Raw genomic sequence first — 18,028 nt, forward strand, 5'->3', positions numbered from 1 at the left:
TAACTATGGGAGCGAAATACTTCACGGGTCGAGCTAGTATTTATAATTATTAGTTTATAAAAAATTGGTAGCAAATAGACTTTTAAAAATATAAAACTACTTACGTAGGTAGATACTATATACTATATACTGTGTTCAATACTTATAAACATTCATAAATTACAATTACATAGCTATGTAATTTAATGTAATGTAATGTATATTCAATTTACACATATATTATATTAAAAGAAATATTAATTAATATTAGTACTAACTAATTAGTATTGAAAATAATTAGTATTCATTATTTTTATTTTTTTTATAGTAAATAATACTGATATCTACTTATTATTTATAAACGAAAGTAAAAAAACACGTTGAAAATACAACGATATTATATTTTTTAGGAAATATCTGTTGGTATCATGAAAAAAAACCATATAATGTACTACAATAGACGGTATAAGTTCGATTTTCACTCACTTGATATCCAGATGAGACTTATTTTTTATGATTGGTTAACTAGTCAGTGTAGATCATGAACTGGTAAGTCAATATAAGTGGCTACATTGATCTGTTAACCAATCGAAATTGGTATCAAAAGAACGATAATTTAAAATAATGGTTCAAGCTTGCCTGCAAAAACCCGTTCATCATTCATTCATCATTTATTTAATTAACAAGTGAAAACAAACAATTGAGGTAATTGTTGAAATACCATGTATAGACAGTGTTGATGCGCAATCGTCTGTTTTTTTGACGTCACGTAAATAAAAAAAGATTTTCACTTTTAAATAGACTAACTGATATTCCTATATTAATACATACTATAAAACTTGCGACTAATTAACGCCCTCGTGGGTAAACAGTGATGTTTACAAAAAAATGTTTCAAACAAAACTTTTTTATTTTTTTATAAGGAAGCATTTTTTACATTTGAACTTTTGTTCTATCTCTAACGGTTTACAAGACCCAATTGACCTATGATGCTCATTTACGAACTTGACCTCACTTTTTACGTCCTGAGTACGCTGTAAAAATTTCAGCTCGATATATTTTTTCGTTTTTGAGTTATCGTGTCCACAAACGGACGGACAACCGGAAATGGACTAATTAGGTGATTCTATGAACACCTATACCAAAATTTTTTTCGTAGCATCAATATTTTTAAGCGTTACAAACTTAGGACGAAACTTAATATACTATGTATATTTCATATATACATGGTATAAAAATTGTCCTGAATACTTTTTAATAAACAAGCTATGATGTTGAGAAATCAATAAAATTTCTTATAAAATATGTGAGCTTATCTTTTACTAAAAGTATATTTTTGGAATGAAGTTCCTTAACGCGGCTTGTCATACTGAGCAAACTGGTAGAAATCGTCACGTAAGCATGCGAGGTGTGTATGTACCATGATAGCCACAATATGTTCACCTACTTGACACTATCCAAAATCATTACTATTCTGTTACCTGTCAAACGAACAACAATTTATAAACGTTAATTATTTAATAAATTATTAAAACTAATTAGTTTATATCTTTATTTAGGTGAGCAATCAAAAACAGAATTTATGAATAATACAGATTTAGAAAAGTAAGTTAATAAAATATATTGTTTCTATACAGGCTTAGTAAGGTACTTCGTTCCTTACGGGGATCCCACGACCACACTCTTTTATATTCATTATACAATTAAAGAAACTTTAAAATCATTTTTTAGTAGAAGATATCATAAATCGGATATTCATCAAAATTATATATTTGTTATGATAAATACTTATTTATTAGTAAATTATAATTATTTTATCACATAAGTGTGTGTTTTAAATAATTAACTCAATGAGTTAAGTCAAGTATTTGTAGGTTAGAAACAAACAAAATCAATACTTAGATATGTAATTATATTATTATAAATATAAAAAAATAAATAAATTAATAATTATGTACTTCTTGTTAACATAATTAACTTGTTTTTATTATATTTATATCCATTATTTCATAATTAATTTGTATTTGTTAACAGTCAAATTCAGGATATAGTACAAATTTTCCATAATAGTTGTTTCCAATCTCCTCCATTTTATGACTGATATCTTTTCATAGATGTCTCAAAATATAGTGGAATTTAAATCCCTGAAATACTAAGAAAACCATAAGCTCTATAATTTGTATCCATCTGGTTTTCTATTCTTAATCAATAATTTCTCATAACAGGAGTTATTTGTTTTTGGTTTTTTTTCCAGGTCTATTTTTTTACTAAATCGTAAATCTTCCTAACAGACGAAATAAGGTTGATCTTCACCCAACTTTTAACCAGATGAGCCATATTTTTTATGAAATTTCAAAAATTTTACTTTTATACTTTTACTATCTTACTTTTTCTATTGAAATGTTTCCATTATACCTACTGCTTGGTTCACGGAGCTTTCTAGCTTTTGTCATATCATATGATATTTGAATCTCGTTTCTCACACCTCTCATAATCATTGGTTTGTGCGCTCTTCCCAGTCAAGTCGAAAATTTGCATTTAAAAAAATATCGGAATTTATTATATGTGGCAAAAAAAAACCCTGCAAATGATTTATAGCATCAAAAACAAAATGAAATTAACATTAAAATTTAATGTAAAAGTAATCAACTTAAAAAAAAAACATTCATGTTTTCTACTTCATACCTCCCTCAGTGCTCCCATGCTTACGTCTCTGATGTAAACAAAAATAATGAATACATAATTACAATGTTAAACATAAAAGTAATTATAAAATGTCAAATTATATTTAATTCACTTGATATTACATATCATGTACATTATATATACATATTATATTATACTACATTGAACTGGACTACTAATAAGGTGGTGGAAGTTATGGGAATGAGGAGCTGAAGAGGGAACATACAGGAATTGTGTGTTGTTGTAGGACGTTCGGACCCTATCATGTATATATGTTTATGTATAATTCACATTAATATGTTTAACATAATTAAAAAAATATTTAATATTTAAACATTAAAAAAATTGGTAATAAGGTGAGTACAGTTATGGATCGAAAAATGTTTTTAGCATCAACTCAAAAACGAAAAAAGATATCGATCTGAAATTTACAGCGTACTCAGGACGTAAAAAGTCAGGTCAAGTTCGTAAATCAGCATCATAGGTCAATTGGGTCTTGGGTTCGTAGGACCCATCTTGTAAGCCGTTAGAGATAGAACAAAAGTTTAAATGTAAAAAATGTTGCTTATAAAAAAATAAAAAACTTTTGTTTGAAACATTTTTTTGTAAACATCACTGTTTACCCACGAGGGCGTTAATTAGGTGCAAATTTTATAGTATGTATTAATATAGGAATATCAAAGTGAATATCTTTTGTTATTTACGTGACGTCAAAAAAACAAACGATTGCGCATCAACACTTGCGCATTATACGAGAATATCAGTTAAATATGTCAGATATGTATGTGAAATGTGACAGAGTTATCAACACACTACCTATACATGGTATTTCAACAATTAACTCAGTCAATTGTTTGTTTTCACTTGTTTTTTTTCATTTGTGTCCCCACTACCGTGCTCATACACCCTTAATTATTTGGCCACAACTATTTTTTTTTTTTTCAATAATTTTTAAAGTTTTTAACTTTAATTTAAATATCCTGCCACGAATAATTAAATAGTCTTCCGTCAATAATTTGACTTCCTAGAATAAAACTAGAAATATTTGCTCGTATTCTAACTGTACCTAAGTTTTTGTATCATAATTAATTTGTAACCCATAATAATATTATCATTAACCAAAAATATTGTTAATGTAATATTCATGTTTCTTTTTTTTAATATTAAATATTACTTTTTTTTTATATATTTAAATATTTAAAACGTCCGATAAATTATATCTCTAAAAGCGAACATACAACGATGGCCAACCGATGAACACAGTAATTAACTAATTTTTATGTTAACAAAAATAAATTAACATATAATTTGTTACTCATTAAAATACGTATTGATGGATCGAGTTAGTGAGAGAATGGAGGTGGTATGTACGTTTGTTTGTTTTTTTTAATAAATAATTAAATACAAAAAAAAAATTAATAATAATTATGTATTAGAAATTAATGGTGTACTTGTACGTGTAATTTATTACTGAAATATGTTAATTAATTTTAATTAATTCTGTGGTTTAACACAATTTTTGTTGTCACAATATAATTAGGTATATGAAAACTGAACACGTTTAAAATTTTTCAAAGGAGTCAGTAGAATTTTTATTAAATTCTTTTTTTTTGTTTTTATTGATCTTTATTTAATATTTTAGTCTAAACAACAAGTTCAAATTGTTGAAATTTAGAAATACTGGTCGTAAAAATACGTGTCAAGAAAAATGAGCTAGAAGTGTTTTTCAGCACATAAAAATTGCAAAGGTTCTAAGCAACTAAAGATGACAAAAGGTATTTCGTTTTTCACCAATATTTCATAAAAAAGATTCTTAAAGGGGTGGAAACTACTAATAAAAAACTCTCACTCTTGGTAGTCCTCCATTATTTATAATCTTAATTTTAAGCCGAAAGAAAATAGCTCTTTTTGTGTCATTTTTAAATTGTTGTAATCAGTTCTAGTACATTGCTAATAAGAATAAGAAATTTTCAACATTGATTCCTTTTTCCTCTTAACTGTCTTTGCATATGCTCCAATTTTTCCAACCATTGGTATAAACCTAATAGAAAATGATTCTTTTAACAAAATGCGATAAAAATTATAATTCTTGTAAATTTTTTCATAAATTTTTTAACTCTTCTTTAGTTTTCTTAAGTTTAGTTTTCTTTAACTTTAGTTTAGTTTAGTTACCAAATTCTCCAACCCTCGTGATAATGATCTGAACTGTTAAATTTACCTCGAGTTATAGTATTTGTATTATAATATGCTTATGGATAAACGAGCGCCAGGGAAATTTTGGATAAAAAGTTTCTATGTTTCTTTTACGAAGTTGAACTTAGTCTAAATCAATTCTGAAAACTTTAAGGGGCTGTCCAATTATCTAAATTACACAAAGACTTCTAAAGTACGCATATTTAATATAGGTCTTATGGTTATACAGTAGATGGATGATTAGATTTTCATAGATTTTTCCAACACTAGTCGGTGGAAATTAAACAAAAAAAACAATTTAAATTAAAGTTAAAACCTTAATAAATTATTGAAAATAAAACAAAAAACCATTGTGCCCGACTAATTATTCAAATTTTGAAAATATTGTATAATTATTGAGTTTTCAATATTTCAAAAACTAAGCCAAATCTCGAAAAAATTTACCTTATTTTGCGTCGAAATTCATGAAATGAAAAATTAATCACTTAAAGTTGAAAATAAGGTACAAATTATTTTAACCAAAAGTCTAAACATGACTTGGCGCTTGTACTACCGTAATAAGTATACAATCACTTACAATTTTCAAAAACTATGCCCATAGCACGAATACTACCTTAGTATTAATAATTATAAAATAAAAATTATAAATTAAAAAATTTGTTTTTAAAAATAAAAAAAAATTAGTAACATAATAATTCATCTAGATATAGGTTTATTTTTGAATTTAATTAAAAATTATTCGAATGATATTTTAATTACAAATATTTTTTTATAATTTTTTATTTAATACTCATAATATAGATAATATAGATGAGATATATCTGTGCAGTGTTATCTCTACAACATTTATATAAATATTATTTAAATATATATTTATTTTTTAATAATAGTTAATAATTTGTTAGTTTTTAAATTATATTCAATTTTGATTAAAATATGATAACACAACAAATATAAAGCTATTTCTATTTTAATGTTTAGTATAAAAAACTAAACTATTGTCATTGCAACCAAAGCTTGGTTCAAATATGCAACTTGGAATGGGAATACATTATAATCTTTGACAAAAAGTATATTTGAAATCTATAATCCTTGAAGGATATTTTTTTAGAGGTTCTAATCTTTGAGTTGACAACACTCTCTTGTTTGATAGCTGATTTGCATATGACCGTAATCACATTCAAACATTGAAAGCATAAAATTATTTATCAATAAAAACAAATTCATTGACATAAAAATTATTTTCGTTTTTTATTATACCATGTATATAAAATATACCAAGGTATACTAAGTTTAGTTCCAAGTTTTTAACGCTTAAAATTATTGATACTATGAACATAATTTTGGTATAGATGTTTATAAAATCACCTAATTAGTCTATTTTCGATTGTCTGTCTGTCTGTCCGTATGTCATCACGATTACTCAAAAACGAAAATAGATATCAAGCTGGAATTTGTAGCGGGCTTAGGACGTAAAAAGTGAGGTCGAGTTCGTAAATGAGCAACTTAGGTCAATGGAGTCTTGGGTTCGAAGGACTTATCTTGTAAACCGTTAGAGATACAACAAAAATTTAAACGTAAAAATTTTTTCGTAAGTTTTACAAAAAAATTGTTTTAATAAAAGTTGAAGCTAATTTTGAGTCAAACAACTTTTTCATTTACACTTTACAAAAAAATCATTTTTTCTTAATGAAAACCGTGGAAAACCCTTTTTTTGATACTTTAACGCCACCTACTTTTTGTAATTTAACTCGTATGACGTTGCTCCAATGACATAAAATGTAGCTGACAGTGTCTTCTACATTTTTTATTTGAAAAACTTTTCCCTTAAACCAATTGATTCCGAGAAAAATGCAATCCAAATTTTTTTCCCCTTTTTTTTGGATTTTCTCAAAAACAGCGGAACGAAAAATTCTCTTAATTTTTTTTAAAGTTATTTACATGCCCCCCTAACGATCTATAACCTCAGAGTCACTATTGTAATTTTTTCCAGTCAAAATGCCAGATTTACTGTACCACAACACGAGCTCAATTAGTAACAGCAGTAAATTTTTCTTTCAGTGTCTAGTCCAATTTTAGATGCATCCCTCCACAACCATTTACAAAAATAAATTAAATAGTTTATTTTTTTTTTGTTTTGTTTTTTACATTTCCAATACACTAAATAATGTATTAAATATTATTACATTTGATATAAATGATTATTATTATTTAAACAAAATGCTGGAAATAATGAAAATGATATTTTTAATTATTTTTATGATACAATAACCCTACACACTGCAGTCAAATACATTGGAGCTGGAGGTGGTATAGTGTGGTGTACCTCATGTCTCAGTCCTGGATCCACTAAAATAGTGTTATCTATTTTTATTTTTATAACCCATTCTACTACTCACTGCTGTTACATATAAATATAAAAATGAATTATAAACTTTAATGATTAATATTTAATTTCTATTGAATCGATTAAATTATAATCATTTATTATTACAATATTATATACATTAATTAATATTTACGAATCAGAAATTATACATTGAAATTTACACGATTGAATCTCTCAATATGTCTGACTTTTTGACCATTTGAAATGGAGTTTATCGTTCACCGGTGACTTAAAATAGGACCAACATAACGGGCTTAAACTAGGCGTTTCTGCAGGTGTTGAATAACCAGATGGATATTAAAATCTATATAAATTTACAAAAATACTGTTCAAATATATGTATTGACTGTCTAATAAAAATGAGGTAGTTCTTTTAATGGTTTATTCAGTCCATAGACCACTTCCTTTTTTAAATGATCTTTCCTACACTTGAAGAAGGAATTGTTTAATCCTAAATATATCCATCAATAATCAGGTAAAAGAAAAAATGTTTTTCTTGTGTGGCTTTGGATACCAAAACGAAATTGTTACCAAAAAAGATTTTCTGTGCCAATTAATGAGTATTTAATACGCCTTCTGTATAAATTTCAAGTCGATTTTCTGTTTACGATATAATTTACGATAAATTAATTACTGAAACGGCCCTTTCTACATGGTGATATATGAAGAAGTCGTAATAAATGTCGGTTTTTTAGTCAATGAGTGCTTTTAAAACTGTTTTACCATTTACATAAAAAACTTTAATCAACATTCCTCAAACTGTGCATTAAAATGAAAAAATTTTTTTGGTAAAAACACTGACTTTAATAGTTAATTTCTCTTAAACCATACAGAGAGTCGATAGTAATTTTTCACAAATTTTTTGCATTATTTTCATTTTATCTCTTTCGAAACACTTTAGGAAAAAAATGTTTATAGAAACTTCGATTGTCAAAATAGAGAAATTTTTAGTTTTGGCGTTCTCCTCAATGTACGGTTGGTTTATCTTTATTTCTAAAATAAAAATTTTGTAAATTTGTAACTTTACTTGAAAGTGCAGAGTAAATTTCTAGCCGTACTGAAATCGAAATATTGAAAGAAACGGATGTTAATTTATCGAAAAGTTGAATGAAATTTCATGAATGAAAATATTTTCGATGTGTAAAATGTTTAAAAGGGTCGTAAAACACGCGTAGTATGGCATGACATAGCGTGGTGGTGTATTAAAACGATTGTATATGATGCGTAACACTTATTTACAAAACATTCAAACAAAACTCATTGTATGATGATATGTTAAAACAGGTACAAAATGTTTTGTATAAAATATTCTGTCTAACAAAGTAGTCTCGCTGATATCGGCGCTAAAGTTGTAAAAATTATTCGATGGGTTGCCTTTCTTCCTAAATATGTGTGACGAGCTAAAAATACAAAATGTATGTCAATTTATCCTGAATAGTTTTAGGGGAGTTTTACAATATTTTTCGTTCAATACACTGAAAATGTTCAGTTCGCAACTGATGCTGAAATATTCCTCTTAGCTACGGGCCACGCGATATCCCTCTAATAAAGAAGTATTACAGTTAAGAATGTACTAGCACCAAGGCCATTTTAAAAATAAAAGGCTTGCTTTTTTTGTTGGACTAAATCTTAATCAATTCTGAATTTCAGGGGAAAATGGGCTTAACCCATTATTTAAATTAATAAATTACTTCAAAAGTAGGCATATTTAACAGTGGTCTTATGGACAAACGGGATGGATGATATGTTTTCATAGATTTCTCCAAAACTAGCCGTCGATAGTTTAAAAAAAATATATTTAAATTAAAGTTAAAATCTTAATAAATTTTTGAAAAAAAAATTTGTGCCCGACTAATTAAGGATGTAAGAGTACGGCAGTGGGGACACAAATTTAAAAAAAAATATTATGTTATAACTTGACAATATAAGATGAAAAGTAAGAATTCAATTTTTCGATATCTGGAGTAATTTTCAAAATATTGAAAATTGAAAATTTTGTTTAACTATTAAGCTTTCGATATTTCTAAAACCTAGGCAGATTTTGAACAAGTTTATTATTATTTTTCGTTAAAACAAAAATTCATCATCAAAGTATAAAATAAGGTACAAACAATTTCAATCCTAAATCTAAAATTTGTCTTGGGGCTTGTACTACCATAAAAAGTAATTTTTTTCTCTGAAATAATTTCTTAGTTTTGCCATGACGGGAAAACATCTTCATCCTAATTTCATTTCATTTTAAAAGACTAGAGTTCTGTAAAATTTACTGCTGTGATTATTTCGACTGCTCAAGTTCTATTTTTCAAAATTGACACTATTTGTATTAACACATATTTGCATTTACTGACAATATAACTTCTCGAAAAGTATTCAAAAGAGAATTTATATGAAGCCGATATATTCTAGGCTAAGTCGGTTTTATAAACTAGATAGTCGGTTGTATATACACAGAGTTAGCTAGTGCGTGTTAAACCACACACCTCACAAAACACTCATAATACTCGTACTGAAAAGGTTTATATACATATAAAAGATTATAAATTTAAACAGTTCTCATACAGTGTGTCAATTTACAAAAGGATCTCAATTTTTATTAAATTTTCAAATTATCAGATGGCAAATTTAAACTTATGTAAATTAAGTCACGAGGACTTACTCAAAGGGCTCACTTAACGTATAATGTCCTTAAACCCACTTTTTTTTACAAATTTTACACAATGAAATAAAATTTTTGAGTAGATGTTAAAGATAACCGTCCTTTGAGAGCAGCGAAGCAAAATGTCAAAGACAAATTTAATTTTTTTAAATATATTTTTTTAAATTACAGCTCATCAGTTTTTATCGGTATAATCAAGCTTTCAGGGGAAAAAAGCTCTTAAAATCTATTTCACGAATTTTTACAATACTCTTTAAAAATAGGTTTCTGTGTGCTATCCCATAGGAATCGTGCATTTTTTCGGGATAAAAGTTAGCCATATTCCGGTACAAGATATTTATGAAAAAAGCATTTCGATCCTTTGGGCTATGCAAAATTAAATTATATCTATCCCACGTGAACCATATATTTTACCGGGATAGCGTATGTTTCATTACAGACTTTAATCTATCTCTGTGCTAAATTGCACCCAAATCCGTTCGGTAGTTTTTGGTGATAGAGTAACAAGCATCCATCCATCCATCCAAATTTTCACAATTATTATATACTAGCTGTGAACTACCCGCTTTGCTGGGCAACATCCTCACTTGCCCCCCTCCCTCCACATTTCCTTGCGTGAGATAACAGTTTTGTAATGTACACGTCATGCTCTTTTATTTGATACCCCACTTAGGTATATTTGTAAATATTCGATAATTCCTTCCCACTTTCTCGCTACACCTTTCTACCCTCCGAAGGTTAAAAGTAGATAAAAACAATAGATCTTTGAAGCTGGTTGTATATCGTGTCCATATTTTAGCTTAATCAATGCACAACTTTTTTAGTTTTTGAAGCATATCCCTTTCAACCCCTATTTCAACCCCTTACTCTACTATAATATGGATGTATTATACATAAAAACCTCCTTCTTGAATCACTCTTTCTATTAAAAATAACCGCATCAAAATCCGTTGCGTAGTTTCAAAGATTTAAGCGTACATAAGGACATAGGGACAGAAAAAGCGACTTTGTTTTATAATATGTAGTGATATCAGATGGAGATGAGAAATTCACTTTCAAATATTCCCAACTTCAAATGTTTTTCATTTCCAATAATAATTTTTCATCCGGTAAAGAATTATATGAACTCCATTACACAAAAAGAGTAAAAACGATAAAATAACTTTTCACAAGTATCTTAAACACACAAAAAGCACGATATATCTCGTTAGATGGTTAGCAGGTTGCCTATATACTACATAAAGGTATACACACACACACACATACACATACACATATAGCTTAATATCGAAATCTTCATCGTATGAGCATTGAAATATACCGACGGGTGGTAAAGAGAGTATGGCTGTGAGAAACGAAGGAACAGAGAAAGGGGAAGTTTGTGTGATATTATGGTTGAGACGATGGAATTAAGAGAGTAACCTTGAACCCACATCTCATATGTATGGTGTATGTATGTATGTATTTGTGTCTCAAAGCTCTTTATCAAGTTGATATTGAGTTAATAAGAGATAGACGATCATTCTATGTGCATTTCGTTGTTAAAGCGTCGCGACGTCTATCGTCTATATTTAATATATATATTTTCTTCATGTCTACATACTTTTGATACTATAGCTTTTCTCTTCGACTAGATAGAACTTTTTTAACGAATTTCCTTTTCGAGAAAATTATCTATTTGCTTTGTAATGGTTTTTTCAAAATTTCTTTAAACGCAATCGATCTTAAATGATATCAAAAGTGACCTTAATCTAAATGTATTTCTTTTCTTGAAGCTCTGCTTGTGAAATAAGAAAGGATAATTTTTTTTACAGTATTCAATTATAGTATTTTCTCACTTAAGGATGTACCAGCGCCAGGGCAATTTTATAAAAAGATTCGATTTTTTTTATATGCAGTTGGACTAAGTAATAATCAATTCTGAAAATATTAAGGGGGGGGGGGAGTTGGTCGATTATTTAAATAAATAAATGACTTTTAAAGTAGGCATATTTAATATTGATCTTATGGGACAAGGTAGAAGGATGATGCGTTTTCATTTTCTATGAAAGTTTTCATATATTTTTCTATAAACTAGTCGATGGAAGTTAAAAATAAAACTATTTAAATTAAAGTTATTAACTATTTAAATTAAAGTTAAAAATATTTATAAATTATTGAATGCAAAAAAAAAACCTTTATGCCACACTAATTAAGGATGTATGAGCACGGTAATGGAGACACAAATTAAAAAAATTTTAAATCATCGACTTTGATGGTGAATTAGGTTACAACTTGGCAATATAAGACGAAAAGTAAGAAAAAAATTGTTCGACTTGAGTAATTTTCAAAATATCAAAAAATGAAATTTTTTTAAATTATTTAACTTTGGATTTTTCGAAAACCAAGGCAGATATCGAAAAATTATCTTATTATTATTCGTCTATATTCATGAAGTTAATACAAAATTCATCATCAAAGTAGAAAATGAGGTACAAATAATTTCAACCCTAAATTTAAAATTGCCTTGGCACTCCTATCCTCTTAATATTGATGAAATTAAAGTTATAATAATAAGCAAAGTATAGACTATAAGTTTTAAAGTTAGTAGTCTAGTGGTTGCGACATTGAACTGATAAATCAAACGTTGGATGTTCGATCTCAGGACATACCTTTGAAATTTTATTTTTTTCACAGATAATAGTTTCTGGATTTATGATTTACAAAATATTCATTTAATGTTTTTTGCTTATCCTCTCTTTATTAAAACTTTAATTAAAGTTAATGACAATAATTAATATTTTGAAATTTTTAGTATTTCCACGGGAGAATTTCCTTAGTTTTCGTAGTTCCTGCGTGATTGTTTTTTTCTATATTTTATTTGTATCGTTTTATTTTTGTTTTGTTTTCTCTCTGCTGTGTATTTGTGAATGTGTTTTTAACCTTCTTACCTTTATTCGTGTTATCACTCTCTTCGGTATTCGGTACTGACTACTGTGATACAACCGACACACAATACACACAAACCGACCTACAACACATTATTTACGCTCTAATAATTTTTAAATGTTTTTTTAAATGTTTGGTTTATTTCTTTCTCTGTTTTTTTTTTCTATTTCTTTTGCGGAAAGTATGTTTTGAAAGTTTTTCTTTTATAAAACTTATAAAAAGTGCAACAATGCAAATACTTTAAATAAACAATTTTCGCTCAATTTATTCTAATACTGGATAAAACAACCCTCAAAAAACAAAATTGGTTTTAATTGGTTCATCCGACGGTATTCGTTACAAAGATTATAATAATTATATTTTTAAAATACTTCGGAATTTGTTTAATTCTGTAGATAACTTCTGCCACGTAGTTTTTCTTTTTCGGTAGTTTGTTTCTATTTTTCCAAACTTTTTCTACATTTATGTCAATTTTTAACTTTATAAAAATGATACTTTTGAGTACAATTTTTTTTTTTTTTATGTTAAATAGTTTGATATTAGTTGGAGACTTTGAAGACAATTTTCATTTTTTCCGAAACAAAAATAATTTTGGGAAAAAACACAGTAAAGAATTAGTATCAACTTATAATTCTGAAACGTAATTTTTATGTAAATTATTTCAGTAGATGTGATGCCAAATTTAGAAAAATAAATTTTTGAAATTATTAACTTTTTTAGTCGTGAAAATTATGATTTTTTTGTAATTTTTACTATTTAAAAAAAATAGTATATTTAATAAAAGACAATCAAGTTATCTTAGTACATCTTTAAATTGTGTGTATGCATTGTCATTAATACTAATTTTTAATTTCCCTAGCGGTATTAAATTTTTAGATTTGTGTTTTTAAAGGTTGCGTTTCTACCATATCAATATATTAAAGTGTTTTTAAAATTAGCTTTATTATATAACAAGGCTAATTTTCTTAAGATTAATTTGAAAAAAATCATTAGTTAAGAGCATGACAAATATTTTCCTGTAAAGAAAATTATAACAAGCGAAACTCGTTTTTCACAAAATAAATTTAAAGTGATAAAAGGAATGGCATTTTTTTTTGTTATTTCTTCTATAGTTGATTTTAATATTTTCCAAAACTTTGGTACATATCGAAAAATTTTACTCGTAATTTTCGTATAATTTACCTAAGTTTTCCAACAGAATCTACCCACGAAAGTCCCAAACATTTTATATACTAATTTTTTTGGGAACGTCCTTTAAGGATAAACACAAGTTCTGTAAAATATGTATTGTATTTCTTGATTGTTTGATATATCGAGAATAATTCATAAAAATAATTTTCGAAAATATTTTGTTTACTATTTGGAAATAATTTTGGGATCTTGACATTCAACTTACTTATTTTAATTCAATTTCAAATTATTTTCGTTTTATGAACATTTGACTTTGATAATGTTTGATAAAGTTTCATGTCAATTTCTATGAATATATTTTTTCCCCAGGAAAAAAATAACTATTAAACTAGAAAGAATAAATTCTTCGAGTTTAAAACCAATTTTTCCTGAGGCAAAGAAAAATCTTAATATATAATAATTTTTCCGAAGGTTATAAAAAAGTTTTGATATGAATCATCCGCGAGAAGCATGTATTGTAAATTTTTTGTAATTGAACAATCATTAGTTTAAAAATCAAAAAAATTATTATTTATTAAGATTTTTCTTTTCCCCAGGAAAAATTGGTTTTAAACTCGAATAATTTATTCTTTCTAGTTTAATAGTAATTTTGAGAAAATTAATTGTATAAATTAGGAGAATAAATAAATTTAAAAAAATAATTTTTTTTTAAATAACTTTTAAACTATGAAAAGTAAATTATTGTTTGAATTAAATTTTTAAAAATAAATTATTGTTTGAATTAAATAATTATAAGTAATAATTATTTATTTTTTATTTTTTTTAAACAAAATTAAAGCATTTCTTTATTTCTTAGTTATGAATTTAATTTTATTTTTTTTTTAATTTATAAATGATTAAACTTTTTAGAAATTTTTATAGTTCTCTTAGAAAGTTACTTCTGATACCCAAATATTTAAGGGCTTTTATTTCAACCAAGTTTAGCTATAAATCGCTAAGGCATTAAAAAAATATTGAAGTTTTTTATAAAGTCAATTTTTTTCAATAATGTAATACATTTTATATTTAATAACTTCGAAAAATTTAAAATAAGCTTCGAGTAAAATTACAAGAATTTGGAATATTTCAAAATTATGAATTTCTCTATTCAATTTAGGTACTTATATTAATTGCAAAATGAATTGATTTTAAAAAATTCGAGACAAGCCTTATTTTTAATCAAGTTTTAATAAATAATTGGTTTTTGAATTTCTCATTAACTTTTCAAGAGTCTCAATTAATTATAAATTTCAAATAATTCTACTAAAATTATAAAAATATTCAATACTTACAAATTTCAAACATTTAAAATTTTTTTTAACAAATTTTGATTCGATTGAAAGGACTTTAAAGTTTTGTTTGAAAGTTTTTCACATTTTATGATTTGTGGGAGGTAAAAACGCGAGGTGTGGAGCCGACGGTACGGTCTGCCTACACATTATCAACATATAAACTATGTGTACACACCGCCTCGAAACTTTATGTGAAATAAACTCACGCCAACGCAGAAATGCCGATCAACCACGTGTTTTACACGCGACTCAACTTTTTGATTATTATCATTTAAAACATTGTTTTGTTCGTATTTTATTTTTATTTTATGAAATTTTCGTAAATTTTTTGGTATTTTATTCAAATATAAATAAGATAGATAAATAAATTCATTCTAAATTTTACAATTTTAAATGAATTATTTCAAAAAATAAAATTGAAAATATTGATTCATTCAAATTTCAAATTAAAGTAAAATGTTTCGAATTTCAACCAAAACATATTTATTATTAACTAACATGAAATATTTGAAAGATTTTTAACAAAATTTTTAAAAAAAATTCCTTGAATATATTTTTAAGACGCTGAAAATAATTGAATAAAATTTTATTTCAAATTTTATTTCAAAAGCACTTAAAATATATTTTGCGTATATTTGAACGTCAAATTATCTAGAAAAAAATATATTTTGAATAGATTAAAATCAAATCAAAAACGTTTTTAAGAATAATTTGTTGATTTTTCTAAAAATAATTATCAATTAAAATTTTATTTCAAATTAGAGCACTTAAAAAATATTTTGCGTATATTTTAATTTCAAATATCTAGAAATAGTAAATATTTTAAGAATATTAAAGATCAAATCAAAAAAGTATGCAAGCTATTATTCGAGCTTATTTTAAATATTTTTAAGAATTATTTGTCGATTTATCTAAACATAAATATGTGAAAAAATTTATTTCAAATTTAATCACTTAAAATATTTTTTCCGTATATTTTGACGTCAAATTTTCCAAAAAAAAATTTGAAAATAAAATTAAAATCAAATAAAAAAAAAGCTTGGAAAAACAAAACAGAAAGAACAGAACTTTTTGACAGAAAGAACTAGTTTTCCGTATAAAAGATGATCCATTTATTCAAAAATTGCATGTACGAGTTTTAAAAATTGTATTCTTACATTTATTTTTTTACATATTTGGTACAAAAATTAATAAGATAATATTAAAATTTTGGCGCGCAAGAAAATTAAAAATTGAAGCACAATATCCTCAGAACATTTTTATTACATTTTATATTAATAAATAATTTCGCAAAAAATTCTTTGTCAGTTATGAATACAAAAAAAGCAAAATAAATTATCCAAAATTTTCAGACTTACCTGATGTGCTTACAAAAGATAAATTTCTTTGATGCGACGCCGTTTTGCCACGCTCAAGAACAATGAAGTCTTATTTTGCCGGATCAAACAAAACAAAAAAATACAAAAATTCCTCACAAAAACAATCCGTCTTAAACGTAAAGTCACCAGAAAAATTACGAAACTCACTTAACAATAAAATAAACTCTTTGTCCTAACAGACAAAAGAAAAGCGCACGTTGTTTTTGTTTTTTCCAAACAGTTTGGTACAACAATTGACTGACGCGTAAACAATTGAATGAATACAACAAACAAACGAACGTCCCGTAAGCACGTATCAAACGCAACTATTTCTTTAGTTTTAAAAACAAAACACTACTGCTACTGCTGTTTTACTAAACTGTTTTTCAATTGTTTATATATAGTGACGCATGAGTCCTATTTTTTAAATTAAAAAATAAAAAATAAACTTCACTTTAACTTCATGATTGTTAGTAGGAAAATTTCTTTCCGAAAATTATTTTAGAAAATTATGATAATTTCCCCGATTAATGTTCTGGATGATGTGTTTTCTATACGGTAGTTGACGTTCAACTAAAATAGTAATCTCGCTAATTTCGCCGCCGCGTATGACGTCTCATGCTTGAACGTTGCTCGCTCATGTGCTGATGACGTTGCAGTTTTGTGTAATCGTCGGACTCTGGTGTAGAGAGATGTACACACACTGACTTACAACACACTGTGTGTATGAATGTCCAAGAGTTGGAAATTTAACCAAGAGGTAAAGAGCTAATATTTTATTTGGCGGTGGTTATTATGTGTTGTAATAAGATAAATAAAGATAGAGTTATATACACTTGAATGTGTAAGTTAATAAAAGATATTTAGTTAGATAGAGATGTAATATTAGGTATATGAATTATAACGGAGAAACAAGATGCGATCAAAACGAACTATACGAATTGAAACGAACGAACGCATCAAATCGTATATCGTTTATTATTATTATTATTATTATTATTCAATTCGTTGTAGAATAGCATCATTATCAGAGGAGCACAAGTAATAATAGTCTAGGAGCTACAGATTGCATATGTCACTATTACTATAAAACTTTATCTATTATAGGTCGAAATTTGTTTTGTAACCATCTTAAAATAGATGAATATCGATAAAATAAATAAACAGTAAATGGAAATAAAAATAAAGATCAAATAAATAATAAAAACTCGATAATTTTTAAATTAAAAAATTGATAAAAATTGTTCGTTTCCGATTTCGATGAACTTTATTTTCAAAGGTAAATTTGACCCAGAAAACTAGTAACTCGGGCTCATTTGACGTTTGGGCGAGCAATTTTCGAGATATCGTGAAAAATTGATCCGAAATCTCCAAAACT

The 18,028-nt window shown here is 26.4% G+C and overlaps 1 protein-coding gene across 1 annotated transcript in view; it reads right to left on the reverse strand.

Annotated features, from left to right (window-relative positions):
* The window catches only part of LOC123296335 (POU domain, class 6, transcription factor 2), a 290,731-nt gene extending 274,031 nt beyond the window's left edge, over nucleotides 1-16,700 (reverse strand). The window contains exon 1 of the mRNA XM_044877797.1: nucleotides 16,651-16,700. The gene's annotated coding sequence lies outside the window, so the exon portion shown is untranslated. The remainder of the gene's footprint in view (nucleotides 1-16,650) is intronic.
* Between the last annotated feature and the right edge of the window lie 1,328 nt (nucleotides 16,701-18,028).

This window comes from Chrysoperla carnea, chromosome 3 (assembly GCF_905475395.1).
Source record: "Chrysoperla carnea chromosome 3, inChrCarn1.1, whole genome shotgun sequence".
In the NCBI taxonomy this organism is placed as follows: Eukaryota; Metazoa; Arthropoda; class Insecta; order Neuroptera; family Chrysopidae; genus Chrysoperla; species Chrysoperla carnea.